Source organism: Vespa mandarinia, unplaced genomic scaffold (assembly GCF_050613455.1).
Source record: "Vespa mandarinia isolate Hongniang unplaced genomic scaffold, ASM5061345v1 scaffold_61, whole genome shotgun sequence".
In the NCBI taxonomy this organism is placed as follows: domain Eukaryota; kingdom Metazoa; phylum Arthropoda; class Insecta; order Hymenoptera; family Vespidae; genus Vespa; species Vespa mandarinia.
In genome coordinates this window covers 596798-619543 of record NW_028197195.1, presented here as the reverse complement: position 1 = coordinate 619543, position 22746 = coordinate 596798, and the positions used below count along the sequence as shown (strand labels likewise).

Below are 22746 nucleotides of genomic sequence, written 5' to 3'. Positions count from 1 at the left end.
ATAAATTCATTTCCACACTACTTATGAGGTAGAACTTTCAGTGCTTTTCTTTACATGATTTCTCCTGTATGAGTAATCCATTCTATATTACTTCTACTATTATTTCTACTTTAATTCCTGATAATAATAATATAACAATAATAATAAAAATATAATATAATAATATATTGTCTTCAAAAATTATTTATATACATCCAAATATTATTTAATACATTTTATACTACAATTGTAAAGACAATTATCTTCGATTAATCGAAAGAAACCAGATGGAGCAAATGCATAACCATCATAAAGTAGTTACACAAGAAGAATCGATAGCGGACAAAAACAAAAGAAACGTTTTGTATTTTTCTTCATATGACATTTGTATTAGATGGACGGTCATGTGTCGAAATTATCAAGAACACGATTTGTTGAGAATTCGCGCATCAAACCAACATTTAAAATGATACATTTTTCCTTCTGTTGTTATCATAAGTTACCGTCATCATTTGTGTCACGATGTATTCAATATAAATACATTCTTTTGTTTCTTCTTATTATTACTATTTTCATTACTATATTATTTCATTACACATTATTATGGTAATTATAGTAGGAATAATAATGATATGAAGTTAACTCTTATAGAGGAAATCATAACAAAACAACGCTGGGAGAAAAATTTCATAGAAAATGTGAAAACGAATTTATCTTTTGATCTTTATTAAAAATAAAATATAATGTATATATTCCGTAATTATTAATTTTGAAAAATTAATCAACAATATATATATATATATATATATATATATATATATATCATATGCATTTATCATCGAAAAAAATTATACTACTGCTGTGTCCTATCTAGAACAGATTACCGCAAATTCACTTCAGCCATCAGTGGAGGAAATAAATATAAGAGATTGGATAGAAACACATTAGTAAATTATCAACTAAGGAGAAAAGAGTAAATCAGTTCGTTATTTTCGTTTACATCGATACAATAAAAAAAAACCACCAGATTATTATAAGCTCCAAACATGCTTGAATTATGAATCTAGACACATGCCAAAGGACTTGCATTGCTAATAGAATCTTTATCTTCTTAGTTAATAAAATTTAAAGAAACTATAAATTTTCCACAAATTTAATAACAATTTAGAATCTCATATTTCTTGGCATAAAGGATAGAACATGTATTTTTTTATTGTTGCCATAGAATCATCTGGACAAGGCTCATTAAAATATTCGAATGATTCACCGTAACTTCTTCTGAAACCGTACTTCTTTGCGTTTGGAAATATTCAAAAAATCTGAGCATCAGCTATTTTCTTACACAACCAAGCACGCAATAGCATTTTCACGGATATAAACATACACTATTCAAGCGTTTATATGAAAATCTGTAGTGGGTGTACGAGCTTTATCTCTTTTGTAACAATTTTCGAGGGACATCGCAGTATTAAACTTTTCCTTCGCAAAAAATGTCTAAAAGAAAATCAATGAGAATAGAAGTAATTCATGACTAATTTTGATGAACAAGATTTCATATTAAAGATAAAAGTTTAATTTACAGTGTATTGGCTTCAAATTTTTATAAAAAGTATTTATTTGTGGATATTAATTTCGAAAAATATCACTTTTTAACACGATATTTTTTTGAAGAAAAAGCATTTTTCAAATATTTGATATCAATACGCTGTATATTAAACCTTCGTTTTTAAAATGCGAGCTTGTTCATTAAAATTAGTCAAAAATTATTTTATAATATTTTTATGGCGTAATCCATTAAAAAACCAGGTGTAATGAACAGAATTGAGCAAAGTATGATTAATTAAAGGTCGACGAAGAATAATAAATGTTAAATTCTCTTCAAATGCGGCAAACGGTAGAGTGGTTGAGGAAACGGGGGAACTAGGAGATAGATGGTGGATTAGTTGATTGGTGGGCTCTATAACAGATAGGAAGGAAAAAGAGGTAACAAGAAAGGCATCAGAAAGAACTTTCATCATATTCTCTTTCTTTCTCTCTCAAATCAAATGAAATAAAAAATCGATTGGAAGTTCTTCGCGATTGCACGCAAGTGGAAAAAATCAGTGGACTTGTTTTCTTCGATCAAAAGAGAAATATTAAGTATGAAAGAGAGATAGATAGATATAAGGAGAAAGAGAGCAAATGAGTCAGTGAGTAAGTAATAAAAAGGGAAAGGAAGGGAAAGTCTGTTGAATCCTCGAGAGAATTCTGCTATCGTATGAATTGCTTGGATATTCACGCGTTCGCTGTGTAATCGGATTACTACATAATCATAGTTGACAAAAATAATTCGACTAAAAGCCCGGGAAACTATTTAATTATTCGCTTTCTTGCTATTGTTTCTCTTTATTCTTCTTCTTCTTGTTCTATTTTCTATTGGAAGATTGTTGTTTTTCTTCTTTTTGCTTTCTTGTCTTTTATTCGTCTCTTTTCATTGCCGTACGAATAATCATTCTCTCGAACGTAAAGATGGAACGATGCTTTTCAATTTTCTATCGTATATTAATACATCTCCATAAATATATATACCCATGTATATAATATCTACCTTTGATTTATCAATTGAATACGTTTGTATAAATATTTCTATTGAAAAGCATCGATATTTCTTCCACATTACGATATATATAATATGATCGTTCCACGTGGATGAAAAGTTCTATAATTTATTTGTAATCCGTCGGAGGTATATTTTTATATATAGATTGTGACAAATCGATCTATTTTACTGACTTACAAGTTACTTTTTTCTTTCTTGAATATGGCTAATGCGTATATACGTGATTAGCTTCTTCTTTTTATCCAAATAATTAAATTGTTTGGTAAAACAAAATAAGATTAACGTGATCAAATTCAGCATAAACAATAGTACATCGATTAAACATTACAAAGTTTGTAACAGGCGATAAACACAAAACAAAATCTATTTAAACTTACAATATTTCAAAATTTGAAGTATGCGATCATTGGCTACTTGTTATGTTAACGAAAACGGACTCTTGATTGTCTTTAACGCTTGCCCTATCAGCTTCCTTTGGAATTTCGGCTACTAAACGTCGAAACTTTCTTTTTTATTACATTATTAAATAAAAATTAATCAGATATTTAATCAACTTTGCAAGCAAAAGAAAAGTCTCGATGAAGTTATTGGTTTTGAATGAAAAAAGTCGAAAAAAGTTGTTACTTTGGAAGAAAAAAGTCAAGTAGAGTCATTGATAAAAGATGAAGAGACTTGTACAATCACAGAATCGTAAGCCCTGAAATAAATTAATCAATTATTAGCACTTAATAATTGATATTCAGAAATTAATATTATAAATTGGTTCTCGTTCCATTCCCTATACAATCTCGATTTTTTGTTATGTATGAGTTGCATTAGATTCATCACTTTTCTTTCACGTTCTAAAATTAGTTAAACAGTTTTAGTTCTTTAATTCCGTAATCATCGTATACTTTATAATAGTAATTTTTCTCTTCTTTTTTTCATCGCTGCATCTTGGTACCTTTCTATTACCGAAGCAGGACCTCAAAATCGAGGGATTTAGATTTTTATACGGGTGTTTAAAGTCTTTATACCTGAAATGTAAAAGGACTTCTTTTGTAGAGACGAAGAAAGAGAGAGAATGAATGAATGTTGTAGATGGAGATTGGTCAATAGTTAAAGCTAAAACATGATGCATACGAAGTATAACACTATTTAGTGTTACACATAGTGTGAAATATAGAGATAGAATATTGGTGGCATCGGCGTATTATACCGTACAGTTTCAAATCGGATTAACCACTCGTAAATGAGAAAAGTCCAATTGAGTGCGAGACATCGAACAGTATGGTTGAGTAGCCCAGTAGAGAACGCTTTCTCGATCAACAGAAAACGGGGTCAATTAGTCATTACGACATACCGTTCGTTTCCTTCTTCATTATGTTTTGTTGATCATTACTAAAAAAATTATTATAGCCTTCGATCTCTAAGAACGAACGGACCAACTATTTGTCCGTTCGTTTTTATTTTTTCACTTTTTCTTTTATTCCACCCCGAATTCTTAGAAATTACTCAACGTATTATCGCTTGTATATATAGTTAGCTATTAGTATTGTATTATCATTATCGACATTATTATTATTAATATCATATCTCTTTTTAAACACGTAAGTACTGGGTTGGTAACTAAGTGGTTGCGAATTTTGTCGTTTCTTTCTTATTTGAAATCCGGCAATCGCTTAGTTGCCAACCCAATACATTGTGTTTTAGCGCGCATGGTTTTTTTTCTATCCGTATTGTAGCTATTACATTAAACCTTCATCACGAGAGTAAAAGAATTATTATCTCCCGTGAGAAAAGTAATAATTTCCTTTCGATCTTTCTCTATCATTTTCTATATTAATCTTGTGCTCAATAAATTTTCTCTATTTCGTTTTCGTGTATATAGAGGATCCAAATTTTACTATGGCATGCACGTTGGTTTCGTTAGTAGAATTGGTGAATACACATACTCACGTTTTTTTCATCTCTGTATCATTAATCTATGTACACGTTTTATTGCAATTTGAAGATTTTTTTGTTTATTAGTCGATCGTGACCAATTGACACGAATGTTTGTTCTCTCGTGAAAAAAGTAATTGAACTTTATCCGCTTATATATTAAACTCTTAACATTGGAAATCATGTTTATTTTATTTATATTGTTTTCTTGTTCTTCAGCGCTGTACATTTCTCGTGCTTGTGGCGTAGAAGATTGTGGCTCGTAGACTTTCTTCACAATATCGTTTTAATGGAAAAGTATTCGTCGTTGTTCGTTGATAGATCGAATCGTGTCGATGTGCATTCAAAGGTGTAATCGACACAAAAAAGATCAGTTTCGGTCTTATAAGTAGATCGTGCCGTTGACGAATCGGTCTTCTAAGTAAATTAAATTATTTTGTTGATTAAGTGATCGCACTTGAAAATTTTTAGCAGCTTTCGCTAGCATCGGTCATAATTCTTTCCATTTCATTCTATTTTTATTTATTTTCTTTTTTCTTATGGAGAACTGGGAAATTTTCTAAAAGCTTTACTTACTATCGATTTTATATTATTGTAGCAATTATCGATGTTCGTAAAATTAATTTAATCATGCTTTAATGCGATTTAATCGATCATCATTATGTTATTGTTCATTCACGTCGAATCACATATGAGTCCGTTCGTTTTGCGAAGCAGTAATCGACCGGTTATGCGATAATGAACTTTATGAGCAATATCACTCGCGTCATTTACTGCTCATTTTCCTGTAATGAACGATTTTATTACGATTTTATACGAATAGAATTATGTAACTGTATTTACTGCATGCAAAAAGGTTTTCTCTCTTTACTTTTTCATTACAGTTGTACCTAATTTCGTCGATGAAGTAAAAAGTCGAGTCGACACATTATTACGTGACAAATATTAATAGATTCTTAAGATCGCAATGTGCTATCTGTTTTTACTATCTTTTTCTGTAAATTTTCTTCTTTCTCTTATTATTATTGATTCCTTCTATCTTTACAAATCTTACATAACATATATATATGTATATATATATATATATATATATATATATATATACATATATACATATATGTATATACATATGTGTATATATATAATATCTCTGATTGATTATGGGAGGTGATAAACGAAAATATGTTTCTCTGTGAACAAAGTGATAAATCTTTATTTGTTAATTAATGCTTAGTTCTGATTAGCCTTACCTGTAACAAAGAAACGACGATTAACGTTTATTATTCACACTGTTAAATTTTATTTCTTTTATCTTATGTATCTTCTTCTAGCTCTCGTGTTGCTTTTCTCTTCTATGTTATATTTCATACTGCCCGTTTCTCTTCCAAATCTTAACAACTCGATTTCAAAGTCACAAAAGAAATTGTAAATAGTAAAGGACAATGGAAGGGCGGGCTATGAGACGCGTGACAAATCTATCTGAAGAAAGTATACTTTCTTTACATATATATATATATATATATATATATATAATATATAAAAATATATACACATATATATACACACAGACATAGAATAAGCAAGATAGCGAGATAAGATTTCCTTTGAGAGAGAACAAGAGTGGAACTGAGAAGGAGAATGTGAGATAATATGGTAATAAAGGTACAAACAGTATACGAAGAGTGAGGTGAGAATGATAGAAAGAGAAAGAGAGAGTGTGAGAGAGATGTCTGAGATTTACAGGGCAGACGGCAAGACATTCAAATGTAAGAAGGAGAAAGAGAGAAAGAGAGAGATAGAAAACATTATAAAAGTAAATAAAAAAAATCGGTCATTAGAACGACGCACGAACGAAGAAACACGAGGCAGTAAAAAGATAATCTCTTTCTCTCTCTCTCTCTCTCTCTCTCTCTCTCTCTCTCTCTCTCTCTCTCTCACTCTCTCTCTCTCTTTCTGTGCGTTGTTTCTCCTTTAGACTTTTTTCCGAGCTCCTCCTCAGGCCCAAATAGAGCTTTTTATTATGACGCCTCTACTCACCTGAAACCACCTGCATCTTACACCTTATGCTACTGTTCCAGGTTGCTCTACCATCCACTACTGACACAAACCCCGTCTCCTTGGTAATTTTTACAAACCACTGCGTATCAGAAAGGGTGCCAATAGCACACCGGAGTTCTGTTTGAGTATGTGGGCATAGAAAAAGAATGCAGTTGAATGAAAAAAATACCATTCATTAATACGTTCGTGCGTTCATTACGAAATCATTTACAGTTAGTAACCACAATCGTCGAGTGAGCAGAGCCGGAACAGCCCAATCTTCTGCCGGTAAGCAGGCTGATTGGTTTAGCCACGATCAACATTCACAACGAATCACCACGGTGATACCAGCCGTGCCCACAGGAAACCACGTGGAGGCCTACTCACAGTATCACGATCCCTAACACACGTTCCGTAGGATAGGATGCGTTGTTGTGATAGAGGGTAATGTAGCGAGTATTGAGGTTTTGTGAAAAGAATAGAGAAAAAAAGGAAGAATAGAATAGGGAGATGCATATAAGCTCTTTCGATTCTATCCTGTTCAACCCTAATCTGAGAAGGTTACAGGCATCCACCTTCATCACCAGAACTCCGACAATTCCAGCTGAACAGAATTTATAAACTAATTACCCTTAATAAGGAGGGTTTCCTTGCAGATTACTTACAGAAAATTCTGTGCGAAATCTATTCAAATAAACATATTCCTCAAAGTTAATTGAAATTGCAAAACGTAAATAAAATTAAATAAACGTAAAAACGCAGTCAGCTTCACGATTTTTCTATTACTTTATTGAAACAAGAATTGACTCATCCATGGCTGCACGGACAACCACAATAAGATCTGATATAAAGCGAAAACAATATTACTAATATCATTATTATAATAAAGAAAACTACTTGAAAGTATATGTATACTAAGTAAATTAAAAAGGGTTACTTGAATTTTTATTAATAAAAACTAAATAAAATAAACTAAAACAGCACGAAATAAAAAGGAATTAATAATTGCGGTTTATTTAATAATGATAATTATTTATTAATTAGGAGAATAATTACTTTATTTAAATTTTTATATTTTAATATATATATATATATATATATATATATATATATATATTTATTATAAATATAATATATATATTTAATATATATATATATTAAAATTTTCATTAAATATCAAAAAATAAATAAATTTTTACTTTTAGTTTTTTTTTTACTTAATTTAAAATAAAAATATGATTTTTTTCATCAAAAAATTGATAATTTTTTTTTTAAATTTTATTCCCCTCCCTCTATATAATTTTTTTACCAAATAAAAATCTAACGCTTAAAAAATTTTAATTAATTATTTTATATATTATATCAAATTAAATTTATATACATTTTAATATATATATATATATATATATATATATATATATATATATATATATATATGTATATATAAATTAAATTTATTAATATATATTAATAACATTTATTAATTTATCAATAAATATTTATATAATTTAGATAATTATAATTTATAATTTATACCTATTTATACTTTATTTTTATATTACAATTAAATTTTTATAATTATATAATTATTTTTTTAAAAAAACTTATAAATATTTTTATTAAAATAATATTATCTATATTAATATACATTGAAAGATTATAATTTAGAATATAAAATAATTATTTATTATTTATATTATAATTAATAATAAATAAATAATGATTTATCATTTTTAATTAATATAATAATTACCTAATTACATTATTAAAGAGTATAAGAATAATTATTTTTACTTTATTTAAATTTTTCCATATTAATCGAGTATATGCTATAATATGTGACATATCTAAAATTATTTATTAATTAGGAGAATAATTACTTTATTTAAATTTTTATATTTTAAAAATAAATAAATTTTTCGATGGTATAATCAACAAGAAAATAATATTACTTATATATGTCCATTTGTATTGTATTTGTATTGTACCTTGATCATATTACTGGATAGTGAGAGAGAAGGCACCTTCCCTAATAGTCTATCATGCGAAACAAAACAACTTTCCTAAAAAATACCGAGCAAAATAGAAATTACCAAAAGAGGAATTTCTCACGGTCATCCTCGTGAATAACTTATTTAAAATATTACAAACAGTAATTTGTGCTGATTCAGACCTTTCATTTTCGGCATGATTGAATACTGAAGGTATTTTTAATTCGTTCGATTTCTGCTACATCAAGTTCTACATTAGCTCTAAAACATTTGTCCGCGAAATAAGTCAAAATTGAAGAGCTATGATCCATAGGATGTCCAAAACAATGTAGTTGGCTATATAAGTAATTTGAAAATAAAGGTACACATCGTCATTGTAGATCGATAAGGCATAATCGTAATAGTGATTAGTAAAAAGACAAACAAATTTTTATTAAATCTATATTAATAAAAAAATTGTGAAATTCTTAAGTATGAAATTAAAAAATTTATTTACCAATATGCTCTTATAGAAGAAAACGTATTTAATTTTCGTTCATAATCATTGATGCACTAACTCTAATACACGAATACTGTGACAATATAAAAAGAAAAATACTTTTAAACTTTATAGAAACAAATCATAACTCAATGATTGATTGCTTTGAGTTGATTTAAGTGCATATGATACTAAAACTTAAATTGCAAAACGTGGACGAAATTAAAGCAACGAACGAAGAATCTTTCCAGTTCATGATTATTATATTAATTATATGGTACAACACTCGATTCATTATTACCCGCATGATTGCATTGATTATCTGAAAAAAGAAAGAAAAACAAAGTTATTAGTATGATCTTTACAATGAAAGTTTTTTTGAATTATGAAGGAAATATTTAAAAAAGAAATTCACTTATTGTAGGCTTTGTTGATCCTTTGCACGATGAGCATTCTGCCTCAAAACGATGGCAAATGATTCTTCTTTTATTGAATCTAAAAAAAAGGAAACGAAATTGTTAGTATCATTGTTATATAATAAAAAATTATTAAAATTATTAAAGAAAAGTTTAAAAATAAATTTTCTTACCGGAGTATTCATTGATCGTTTGTACGATGAGCTTTTTGCACCAGGATCATGAAGAATATGTACTAGCATAAACACTACATCGCTTATTTATATTGAATCTAATTTTATTTAATCAGATTATTTTAAGATATAAAAATAAATTAAACGTATTACGAATAAACACTGCGTCTACTTCATATATATTTGAAATTTATTATATATACAAGTATAAACATAAGTATATATGAATATTGAATGTAATAGTGAATTAATCAGTTTGCATAACTTTGTGGTATTTTATTGCAACAGAACTTCGTCGTCTCCTTAATTATAGGTAATTAGAAAATTTTTTCTAACCCTTATTTTACACTTTCCAAGCCATATAACAACGTCTTCTACAAATGGAAACGTGATGAAATAGTCACTAAACGTTTAAAATTAAGTTAGCTTAACCTTTTATTTAATGCTTATTTAAAAAATAGATTAATAGATGCATTTGATCGTATAATTTTTTCAAGTGATATGCTTTCGTCATGTATAACAAAAATGTTAAGTTAATACCAACTTACAGAAAATCATTTGCATAACCATACTATCTACATATATATATCATAAAATGATACTTTAATCATAATGTGTTTGTTGCGAATTATTCGAAATCAATAACACACTATTTTCTTATTAACTGTAAGGTAAATGTTCTTTTTTAAAGTATTATAAATAACTTTAGTAAAAAAATTATATTTGACGTTACTATTTATTTTTTTTCTACCAGTCATTTTCTTTGTATATTATTGCTAATATTGATTCTCATTAAAGATAATAAATATAAAAATCGTAGGTCGTTTTTTTTCAGGGAATCGTTTCTAAATAATTCAACCAAAGGAAAGAATAATGTCGTCGTTGAATTTCAAAAAGATTTCAACTCCACGTTTAGGTTATCTATTAAACAGGAATACATGAGGCAAAAGATTCTATCGAGCATTTACAAAGTTGGTTAAAAGACAACATAAACAGGTGCAGTTAATATATTAAAGGTAAATATGAAAGAAGCAATTAAACGAAGTAATCAGGCAACAAAAAATAGTGATAGGCCGTAATCACAATGGAAATACTGTTTGGAATATTTATATCCACAGTTATTGATTTCTTTGTCAGTAAGTATGAAAGCATTGATAAGAAATATTTATAGCTATAGGTTGATTTAGCCTTCAAGCTACTTGAGACGTAAAATTTGTTCGTATTGAAGTAAATCAATTTCACATAATAAAATTTTCTTCCTTTAACTGTTTATACAAATGATGTGGCAAAAAATACTCTTACTGGATTATAGGAACAAATACAGATATAAAATTTATATATCGACCGACAGATATTTACCTAAATTTATTATGTAACATAAACTTAGTTAATTGCGTGAAGGTACTGTTTTACAGGACCCATGCCATTGTTTCTATCACCTGTGCATAGATCCATCATTACATATTGTCATGTCACTACATTCATTATATTACTTATTTGTAGAGTACTCTGATCATACCAATGTTAAATATTTGGATCCCAAAAAGACACCATAATACAAAAATGTATTGACAAAAATAGTATAAAGTAAAGGAAATGTTTCTACAAGGAATATTTTGGGAATGCTTCTGTGACCATCATTTGTGTTGAGACGCATATATATCGCACAAGTATGTACATACTATATATTTCTAATAGAGATAGAGGATAGTTTCTTCTTTATGCTCTTGAATCATAACCAAATTTAAATGTTGCAGACATTTTTTACTTTTGCTTATATTCACGCACTTTCTTATATTATAAAATGAGTTGCAGTGAAATCAAAATGTATTCAAATCTATCATTGCGCAAGGTGGTACACTCTTCGAGAAACAGAAGCATTTTTTAAAGTAGTTGAATATACATCTGTCTTATGAAAATTTAGCACTTGTTATAGGTTTCTTCTATCAGGTGCAAATTTATTTTGAATTGATATTTTGCTTTGTACATTGTACTTTGTTGGTCATTTCATGTCCATTGAGCAATTCTTCATCCGGCACTCTTACGGCATTTTTGATGCCAACATAGGTAGTTCAAAGGTTCTCTCTCTAGTATTTTATTATTCTTACTTACAAAATTTTATATAAGTTGTTAATAATCATATGTGAATTTTATCTTATAGTACTTATATATGCTACCATTGCCAATGATGATGGGAGAAAAGACATTAATACATTAGGAAAACTCTTAAAAGAACTGAAGAAAGCATTATCTACAGTCAAGGACGTGAATTATTTAGAAAACGAATTAAAATAGAAAATCCAAAACAATAAATAATAGGTAATTGTATAAACTCGTTACAAATAAGAGATAGATGTCAAAAAATGAAACAGATTAAGTAAACTACCTGGAAATATAACATTTTAGAGAAAGAATCGAATCTTAACAGCAAAATCATGGAGAAAGAACAATGAGTTAAAGGATCATTCACAAGACATTTTTCTTCAGAGATAGCTTCTCATGTTGTATTGCAAAAAAAAAAAAAATAGAAAATTTTCAATATTTAGAAGATCATCCTCAAATTGTCGACCATGAATTGCACAAGTAAAAATTAATGCGCAAAAATTACATGAGCATAATGTAATCCTTTGATGCATAAGTATATTTTGAAAAAGAGGTAGAAGAATACTGTGAATTTCACAGTCATTTTGACAAGACGTTGAAAAGGAACCGCAAGAAAACAAAATATGGAAATGGAATAAAAGATTCAGACCAAATAATCTGGATTTAGACCATCAAAGAAAAGAGCCTTCAATAATACGGAACAAGCAACAAGGATGTTATACAAAAGCGAGCCTCTTGTGATAGTCAAATTTAGCAGCAACTAATGATACGACAGCTTACAGACTGCAACAAAGTATTCTAAGATTTACACATCAACGATGAAGTAAGAAGTAACGTTTTATATCAAAAGTCGAGCTCGGAATTGCGATAAATAGAAACACTGAATAAAATAAACACACATTTCAGATAATCGAAAAGATGAAAATATTTAATATATGTACTCTAATATTCGATAACCGCTCTGACGAAATAATGATGGAAAGCAAAACGGTACAATGAAAAAGGATATTAAACAGCAACAACATAGTAATAACACGAATACATTCTGTTAAAATCACTTGTCAGCTGACAAATGATTTTTAATAGTAACGGTTATTGAAATAATAATCAAAAAAATGAAAGGTACTCAATATTCACTTTTAGATTGCAATTAACAAGTAGGTAATAAACTTTAATACGAATTTTAAATAAGCTAAACATTTGATAAAACTCACATCAGAAGATTCAAAGAACTGAAAATTTCTGATAGTTTTATAGACTACCATCAAAAAATGTTTAGAATTGTTTTCTTTAGGGTCAATTATGTCAATTATGCTGAATGGTGGACTTATATTTATTTATATTCAAAATTTTATAAAGCGCTCTTTTGATCATTCAAAAAAGGAATTGTGAAAGAAAAATAAAGTACGAATGAATGTTATAAATTCACCCACAACTTCGACAAGATTCTTCTCTTATAAATGGGTTTCAATATATTATATATATTCAATTGATATATATATATATATATATTACGCACACACAACATACATATATATATGTAAAGAAAGTATACTTTCTTCAGGTAGATTTGCCGCGCGTTCTCATGGCCCGCCCTTCCATTGTCTTTTGTTAATCACAAATTCTTTTCTTACCTACAAATCGAGTCGTTAAGATTTGGAAGAGAAATGGGCAATAGGAAATAGAACTTAGACGAGAAAAGTAGCACGAGAGTGTATAAAGAAATTCATAAAAGATAATATATTAAATAAAATTTAAGTAGTTTGAATAATAAACGTAAATTGTCGCTTCTTTGTTCACAGATAAGATTGTAAATAACAAATAAGTTTTAATTAACAAATAAAGATTTATTCCTTTGTTCACAGAGAAACATATTTTCGTTTATCACCACACATAATCAATCCGAGATATATATATATATATATATATATATATATATATATATATATTCAGTAAAATGTTAATTTATGCAGTCAATTTAATATTTCTATAATGTCTAACATCGGAAACAATGTAATGTTCATATCCGACGCACTTCCTGCAATTTTATCGGATTAATGCTAAAATATTACATCCGAAATATTCGAATAGTTCACAAAAATTTTTCTTCCCTCGATATTATACAACATTGACACCGTTAGTCGAATGGATCTTTAAATTGTTTCAACTATTGTATAAGCGAACGTCGCTAGAATTAATACCTTACATTTGCTAATTTTGTTATAACGTGTGTCTATCAATAAAACATCTATCGCTTATATGACATCATATATAAAGAAACTTTAGAACTTTTACTTGGTAGAGCTGATAAAATTAGCTTAAACTAATTGAAAATTCGATTGCTCATAGCATTATCTTTCTACATGTTAGAATTAACTATAGAAATAGATGTAACAGTTATACCCAGCAGTGCCACTATTACAATTTCAGAATTTATCCAGTAGCTTATTATGTTAATAGTTATCCATTAATCTATTAAGCCAAAAAATGTAGAATATCATAGTAAGAGAAATATGAATTACCGACAAGAATTCAATATAGCAATCTTTACTATAGTTTACAATTGCAAGTGTAAACTAAATGTTGACGTCATATATATCAATGGAGCAATCAGAAATATCCGGATGACTCACAGCGGACGCGAACATGACTGAAAGGATGACCCTGGGTGACTACTGGTTCGGTGTAGTAGGGACAGACTTTCGAACCTATTCGTCGTTGGCATGATTGAAAGATCGAAGAAATTGAAAAATTCACCTATCGCTTAGAAAAATTCTGCGATGGTCCTCTAAAACGCCTTCTTCACAGCTACTACGGCAGTCACGCGAATAATGAACTCCATGATATTTCTTTTTATAAAGAAACAAGTAAGCAAAAAAGAAAATACGCGCAGAGCTTACTTTGATTTCAATTATGTTGATCTTTGCATAGTGAAAATAATGTGCCAGAATAACGAACAACAGAATAATGCCTCATTTGCTTTTAGATGAAAACAAACACAAAAGCAATAATATCATCATTATAATAAAAAATTATGAAAATTATTTAAGAAATATTTAAAAGAACATATTATCTATCACGTAAACCATCTTCTGACAGAAAAATGACTATTATAAGTAATTTGCTCATATGAGCTATTGTATTTATATTATTAAATACATTACAAGTCTTGAAAAACATCCCTGAAAGTAGCACATTAAAAAGAATAGTATTCGAAAGTATTAATCATAGATAATATATTATATTTTTCATTTAATCAAATAAATAAAAAGTAAATAATAATTTTGTAATATTCCAAAGTATGCTATCATCGAGACATCATTATATTTTCATTCCATAAAATTGATTATTACACGAAAATGAACAGTAAATCTCATATCAAATCAAAAAATGAGCGAGTGATATTGCACATAAAGTTTATTTTTACATAATTGGTCGATTATTATTCTGCAAAACAAACAGACTTGAATGAACAATAACTTTCACAACAATTTACTTCTTATTTTTCACTGCTTTACATAACTCATGTGTCTCTCTCACACTCTCTCCATCTGTATCTATTTAATCGATCTAATGATGATCGATTAAATCGCATTAAAGCATGATTAAATTAATTTTACGAACATCGATAATTGCTACAATAATATAAAATCGATAGTAAGTAAAGCATTTAGAAAATTTCCCAATTCTCCATAAGAAAAAAGAAAATAAATCAAAATAGAATGAAATGGAAAAAATTGTGACCGCACTAAAACACAATGTATTGGATTGGCAACTAAGTGATTGCTAGATTTCAAATAAGAAGGAAACGACAAAATCCGCAATCACTTAATTGCCAACCCAATACTTACGTGTTTAAAAAGAGATATGATATTAATAATAATAATAATGTCGATAATGATAATACAATACTAATAGCTAACTATATATACAAGCGATAATACGTTGAGTAATTTCTAAGAATTCGGGGTGGAATAAAAGAAAAAGTGAAAAAATAAAAACTTCAACTCTTTGTCCGTTCGTTCTTAGAGATCGAAGGCTATAATAATTTTTTTAGTAATGATCGACAAAACATAATGAAGAAGGAAACGAACGGTATGTCGTAATGACTAATTGACCCCGTTTTCTGTTGATCGAGAAAGCGTTCTCTACTGGGCTACTCAACCATACTGTTCGATGTCTCGCACTCAATTGGACTTTTCTCATTTACGAGTGGTTAATCGGATTTGAAACTGTACGGTATAATGCGCCGATGCCACCAATATTCTATCTCTATATTTCACACTATGTGTAACACTAAATAGTGTTATACTTCGTATGCATCATGTTTTAGCTTTAACTATTGACCAATCTCCATCTACAACATTCATTCATTCTCTCTCTTTCTTCGTCTCTACAAAAGAAGTCCTTTTACATTTCAGGTATAAAGACTTTAAACACCCGTATAAAAATCTAAATCCCTCGATTTTGAGGTCCTGCTTCGGTAATAGAAAGGTATCAAGATGCAGCGATGAAAAAAAGAAGAGAAAAGTTACTACTATAAAGTATACGATGATTACGGAATTAAAGAACTAAAACTGTTTAACTAATTTTAGAACGTGAAAGAAAAGTGATGAATCTAATGCAACTCATACATAACAAAAAATCGAGATTGTATAGGGAATGGAACGAGAACCAATTTATAATATTAATTTCTGAATATCAATTATTAAGTGCTAATAATTGATTAATTTATTTCAGGGCTTACGATTCTGTGATTGTACAAGTCTCTTCATCTTTTATCAATGACTCTACTTGACTTTTTTCTTCCAAAGTAACAACTTTTTTCGACTTTTTTCATTCAAAACCAATAACTTCATCGAGACTTTTCTTTTGCTTGCAAAGTTGATTAAATATCTGATTAATTTTTATTTAATAATGTAATAAAAAAGAAAGTTTCGACGTTTAGTAGCCGAAATTCCAAAGGAAGCTGATAGGGCAAGCGTTAAAGACAATCAAGAGTCCGTTTTCGTTAACATAACAAGTAGCCAATGATCGCATACTTCAAATTTTGAAATATTGTAAGTTTAAATAGATTTTGTTTTGTGTTTATCGCCTGTTACAAACTTTGTAATGTTTAATCGATGTACTATTGTTTATGCTGAATTTGATCACGTTAATCTTATTTTGTTTTACCAAACAATTTAATTATTTGGATAAAAAGAAGAAGCTAATCACGTATATACGTATTAGCCATATTCAAGAAAGAAAAAAGTAACTTGTAAGTCAGTAAAATAGATCGATTTGTCACAATCTATATATAAAAATATACCTCCGACGGATTACAAATAAATTATAGAACTTTTCATCCACGTGGAACGATCATATTATATATATCGTAATGTGGAAGAAATATCGATGCTTTTCAATAGAAATATTTATACAAACGTATTCAATTGATAAATCAAAGGTAGATATTATATACATGGGTATATATATTTATAGAGATGTATTAATATACGATAGAAAATTGAAAAGCATCGTTCCATCTTTACGTTCGAGAGAATGATTATTCGTACGGCAATGGAAAGAGACGAATAAAAGACAAGAAAGCAAAAAGAAGAAAAACAACAATCTTCCAATAGAAAATAGAACAAGAAGAAGAAGAATAAAGAGAAACAATAGCAAGAAAGCGAATAATTAAATAGTTTCCCGGGCTTTTAGTCGAATTATTTTTGTCAACTATGACTTTCCCTTCCTTTCCCTTTTTATTACTTACTCACTGACTCATTTGCTCTCTTTCTCCTTATATCTATCTATCTCTCTTTCATACTTAATATTTCACTTTTGATCGAAGAAAACGAGTTCGCTGATTCTTTCCACGTGCGTGCAATCGCGAAGAACTTCCAATCGATTTTTTATTTCATTTGATTTGCGAGAGAGAGAAAGAGAATATGTTGAAAGTTCTTTCTGATGCCTTTTTTGTTACCTCTTTTTCCTTCCTATCTGTTATAGAGCCCACCAATCAACTAATCCACCTCCTATCTCCTAGTTCCCCCGTTTCCTCAACCACTCTACCGTTTGCCGCATTTGAAGAGAATTTAACATTTATTATTCTTCGTCGACCTTTAATTAGTCATACTTTGCTCAATTCTGTTCATTACCCCTGGTTTTTTAATGGATTACGCCATAAAAATATTATAAAATAATTTTTGACTAATTTTAATGAACAAGCTCGCATTTTAAAAACGAAGGTTTAATATACAGCGTATTGATATCAAATATTTGAAAAATGCTTTTTCTTCAAAAAAATATCGTGTTAAAAAGTGATATTTTTCGAAATTAATATCCACAAATAAATACTTTTTATAAAAATTTGAAGCCAATACACTGTAAATTAAACTTTTATCTTTAATATGAAATCTTGTTCATCAAAATTAGTCATGAATTACTTCTATTCTTATTGATTTTCTTTTAGACATTTTTTGCGAAGGAAAAGTTTAATACTGCGATGTCCCTCGAAAATTGTTACAAAAGAGATAAAGCTCGTACACCCACTACAGATTTTCATATAAACGCTTGAATAGTGTATGTTTATATCCGTGAAAATGCTATTGCGTGCTTGGTTGTGTAAGAAAATAGCTGATGCTCAGATTTTTTGAATATTTCCAAACGCAAAGAAGTACGGTTTCAGAAGAAGTTACGGTGAATCATTCGAATATTTTAATGAGCCTTGTCCAGATGATTCTATGGCAACAATAAAAAAATACATGTTCTATCCTTTATGCCAAGAAATATGAGATTCTAAATTGTTATTAAATTTGTGGAAAATTTATAGTTTCTTTAGATTTTATTAACTAAGAAGATAAAGATTCTATTAGCAATGCAAGTCCTTTGGCATGTGTCTAGATTCATAATTCAAGCATGTTTGGAGCTTATAATAATCTGGTGGTTTTTTTTTATTGTATCGATGTAAACGAAAATAACGAACTGATTTACTCTTTTCTCCTTAGTTGATAATTTACTAATGTGTTTCTATCCAATCTCTTATATTTATTTCCTCCACTGATGGCTGAAGTGAATTTGCGGTAATCTGTTCTAGATAGGACACAGCAGTAGTATAATTTTTTTCGATGATAAATGCATATGATATATATATATATATTGTTGATTAATTTTTCAAAATTAATAATTACGGAATATATACATTATATTTTATTTTTAATAAAGATCAAAAGATAAATTCGTTTTCACATTTTCTATGAAATTTTTCTCCCAGCGTTGTTTTGTTATGATTTCCTCTATAAGAGTTAACTTCATATCATTATTATTCCTACTATAATTACCATAATAATGTGTAATGAAATAATATAGTAATGAAAATAGTAATAATAAGAAGAAACAAAAGAATGTATTTATATTGAATACATCGTGACACAAATGATGACGGTAACTTATGATAACAACAGAAGGAAAAATGTATCATTTTAAATGTTGGTTTGATGCGCGAATTCTCAACAAATCGTGTTCTTGATAATTTCGACACATGACCGTCCATCTAATACAAATGTCATATGAAGAAAAATACAAAACGTTTCTTTTGTTTTTGTCCGCTATCGATTCTTCTTGTGTAACTACTTTATGATGGTTATGCATTTGCTCCATCTGGTTTCTTTCGATTAATCGAAGATAATTGTCTTTACAATTGTAGTATAAAATGTATTAAATAATATTTGGATGTATATAAATAATTTTTGAAGACAATATATTATTATATTATATTTTTATTATTATTGTTATATTATTATTATCAGGAATTAAAGTAGAAATAATAGTAGAAGTAATATAGAATGGATTACTCATACAGGAGAAATCATGTAAAGAAAAGCACTGAAAGTTCTACCTCATAAGTAGTGTGGAAATGAATTTATATTTTATTTAATTAACGTAGATTTGTATTAAAATAATATAAAATATAAGTATTCACTTATTATTTTTAAGAAAATATTAGAAAAATTCTTATTTTTTGTCGCAAATATATATATCATTCTCTATATTCGTCAATTATATTTATTACTTTTTGTACATTTATCGAGCAACAAATGCGTATCTAGGTCGGGCCCTTGCATGACGCACGCACTATCAAAGGAAGATATACATATGATAAACTGAAAAATGTGTGTTTACAGTCTACTAAGCTACTTACACTGACCCACGGGATACCAATTGTTATGTATGTGTGAGAGGGGAAGAACTAAACAAGCTTATACGTCGATAAGATATATCCATGATTGGGATATCGTTCCTCGCTTGTATTTGTAATCCATATTTTGTCTGTACATGTCGCTGAAGTTACGTACGCTTCGAGCAAAAGATAGTGAATAAAATTAAATTGTATTAAATACTACATATTTCTATTAAACTTTTATACATTTTTGTGTATCGATGTCGTAACAAAGTGCAATTACAATTTCTGTTTAATAAAACTCTAATTTTGAATACACAGATTGATGCAATTTTTTACCTTATATAAAATACGTTAATAACGTTACCTCTTAAAACTGTTGGTTTAGATATTATTTTTAATTTAAAACATGGTGAATTATTTCAATGTGCATTGGCACCCTTGCACCTACATGCCGTATGTTCAAGTAGGAGCATACCAACTGGCCATGTAAGAGAGAAAGAAAGAGAGAGTAGGCAGGTCTGTTTGGGAGTGGTTCAATGGAAGTTCTGTGTCTCTGTGAGATAATTAACAGAGGCGGCAAAAAGAGTATCGAAAATTAGTGTACTTTATTTGGTCCATTTTTCTATCATATTATCTACTGATATATCCGAGCTTTATCCAACCTCATCGCCCCCTCTATAATTCATTTGATTACATTTAATTTAAATAATTGATATTTTGTAAAGAAAAGCATAAAATATTATATAAAAAATGAAAAATGATTATAATTATAAAACTCACAGCAATTAGTTATTTGTTTAATGTAAGTAAATGAAAATACATGAATAACATAATAATTAATTACTTGTTTAATCCAAATAGTGTAAATGAATGACGATACGAAGTAATTTTTTTCGTAATTATAATATTAATGTATATGCAGATAGGTATCAACTGGAATGATAGAGATCAAGATTCTCGTTTTTTTCTCACAAAATGAATTTATTTTATTGCGGTATTTCAAAGGGATCTTTAATACCATTATTTTTAATCTTCATTCTATCAAAATTGTTTAGCATATTTCGTTTATAACTTTCTTTTATTGAATATCATCATATTAAAAATCTTTATCTTTATCATATGTTGCTGTCACTCATAAAATAAATATTTTCGAAAAGAAATTCATATGAAAGAATTGTAAGAACTACTTGAAATTATTTAAACCTCAACATATTTTCTTTATCTCTCTCTATCACTTTATTTGACCAACAAAATTGATTAAAAATTTGATTAACTTTTTTTGAAAATCTAATAAGAAAGAATGTTTCGCTGTATAATTATCGAAATTCAAAAGGATGCTGACCCAGCAAACATCAAGGGCAATCAATTATGTTTACATTTTAAGTCGTCAATCATTGCAAAATTTTCAAGTATTGAAAATTTAAATTAAGATTATTTTAAGTTTTGCGTATTGAGTTTAGAGCTTTAAATTGTTCAAATAAATGCGTCATCGATTAAATATTAACATATTGTACTCTATGTAAATTATATATTTTTTAAATAACTACAAAATTCGCGAAAGTATTAATGTTTTAATTTTAGACGTTCAGAAAGATAGATCTTCGATGTTTACGTGTCAGAACCCAAAAGAAGGTTATTTTGATAATAGTGAAGTCATTGAAAATAATCAACTACTCCGTGTTCAAAATTTAACCGTATTGGAATATTAAATAAAATTATTTTATGATTAACGAGCGTTACTAAACGTTTTTAATATTCTTTAATATACTTACGTTAATATTCTCGCAGAGAATCCACGTTTGATCTTCAGTAATTAGTCTCTTTAAAAATGGTTCTTTGAATTCGTATGTTTTGCTGCAGGAGCAAATCGCACATCAAAGCACGTTAAGACTACTTATTTCCTCTGGTTTTATAATGATTTACGTTGTCAATGAGAACAGACGTAATTCTCGACCGATTTTGACGATCAAAGCCTCATTTTAAATACGAAAATTTCGTCTAGGACATATCTTCATCAAATTTTTGGAAACGCTTTATTTTCTTTGAAAAAAATCGGTTTAAATAATGGTATTTTTTATGTAGAATAGTTTATATAAAATAAAAAGCTTTTTTAAAAATTCGAAAAATTATTCCGAGATTGAACCTTCTTTTTTAAAATGAGATCTTGCTAATTAGAATTGGTCAAGAATTCCTATTATTCTCATCGATAACGTAAATGCTGTTTCCGACATTTTTCGCGAAGAAATACTTTTGTACTATGAAGCTCTTCGAAATTAGAGACGAAAGAGAATCTTCAGTATTGATTTTAATATTATACAGGATTGGATGGCATGTGTTTTATGTTTGTGAAATCACGATTGCCCGCTTTTTTGTGTGCGTAAATAGCTGATGCTCAGATTTTCTGAATATTTCCAAACGCAAAGAAATACATTTCTCGAAGCTCGCACGGAGAAGTAACTTACTCGGTCATTTTAATGAGCTTCGGGCAAGTGATTCTTTGACAAAAATAATTAAGTACGACTTTATACATTAAAACACTGGAGGTTCTGCAATTTATAGCACATTTGCAAGTATCTGGATTGGCAATTCAGGAATCGTAGGTATTCGACGCTAGTTGATTCCAATGATTTTGTTTTATTGTATCAAAGTAAACAAATATAATGAATTAATTTATTCTTTTTTTTTTATATGATAATTTAGTAAGATTTTACTATCGCATCTCATATTTATTTTCTCCACGTATGGCTGTTCTAGATAAGATATAGCTGTAGTACAATTTTGTTCTATGACAAATGCATATAAAGTATGTACATTTGTCCATTATTTTTTCAAAGTGAATAATTAGCAGGTATATACATTGTATATTATTTTTAATAAAGA

General features: G+C 28.4%; 3 long non-coding RNA genes across 5 annotated transcripts; 1 reads left to right on the top strand and 2 right to left on the bottom strand.

The window, feature by feature from the left end:
- Window positions 1-2869: 2869 nt before the first annotated feature.
- LOC118450398 (uncharacterized) lies at window positions 2870-5663 on the bottom strand. Of its 2 annotated transcripts, none has more exons than XR_014983706.1 (3): window positions 5373-5663; window positions 4517-5286; window positions 2870-3594 (listed from the first exon to the last, which is right to left on the bottom strand). It is a non-coding gene; the product is annotated as an uncharacterized LOC118450398 (long non-coding RNA). The 2 variants fall into 2 exon arrangements; XR_004840698.2 differs by lacking the exon at window positions 2870-3594 and having other exon boundaries at window positions 4093-4918; window positions 5078-5286; window positions 5373-5660.
- A 3525-nt stretch (window positions 5664-9188) lies between these two features.
- LOC118450401 (uncharacterized) lies at window positions 9189-10105 on the bottom strand. Its single transcript, XR_004840703.2, has 3 exons — window positions 9597-10105; window positions 9423-9502; window positions 9189-9329 (listed from the first exon to the last, which is right to left on the bottom strand). It is a non-coding gene; the product is annotated as an uncharacterized LOC118450401 (long non-coding RNA).
- A 47-nt stretch (window positions 10106-10152) lies between these two features.
- LOC118450397 (uncharacterized) lies at window positions 10153-13062 on the top strand. Of its 2 annotated transcripts, XR_014983722.1 has the most exons (7): window positions 10153-10267; window positions 10432-10612; window positions 11100-11266; window positions 11354-11674; window positions 11758-11915; window positions 12003-12522; window positions 12606-13062. It is a non-coding gene; the product is annotated as an uncharacterized LOC118450397 (long non-coding RNA). The 2 variants fall into 2 exon arrangements; XR_014983721.1 differs by having other exon boundaries at window positions 11100-11674.
- The last annotated feature ends 9684 nt before the right edge of the window (window positions 13063-22746 follow it).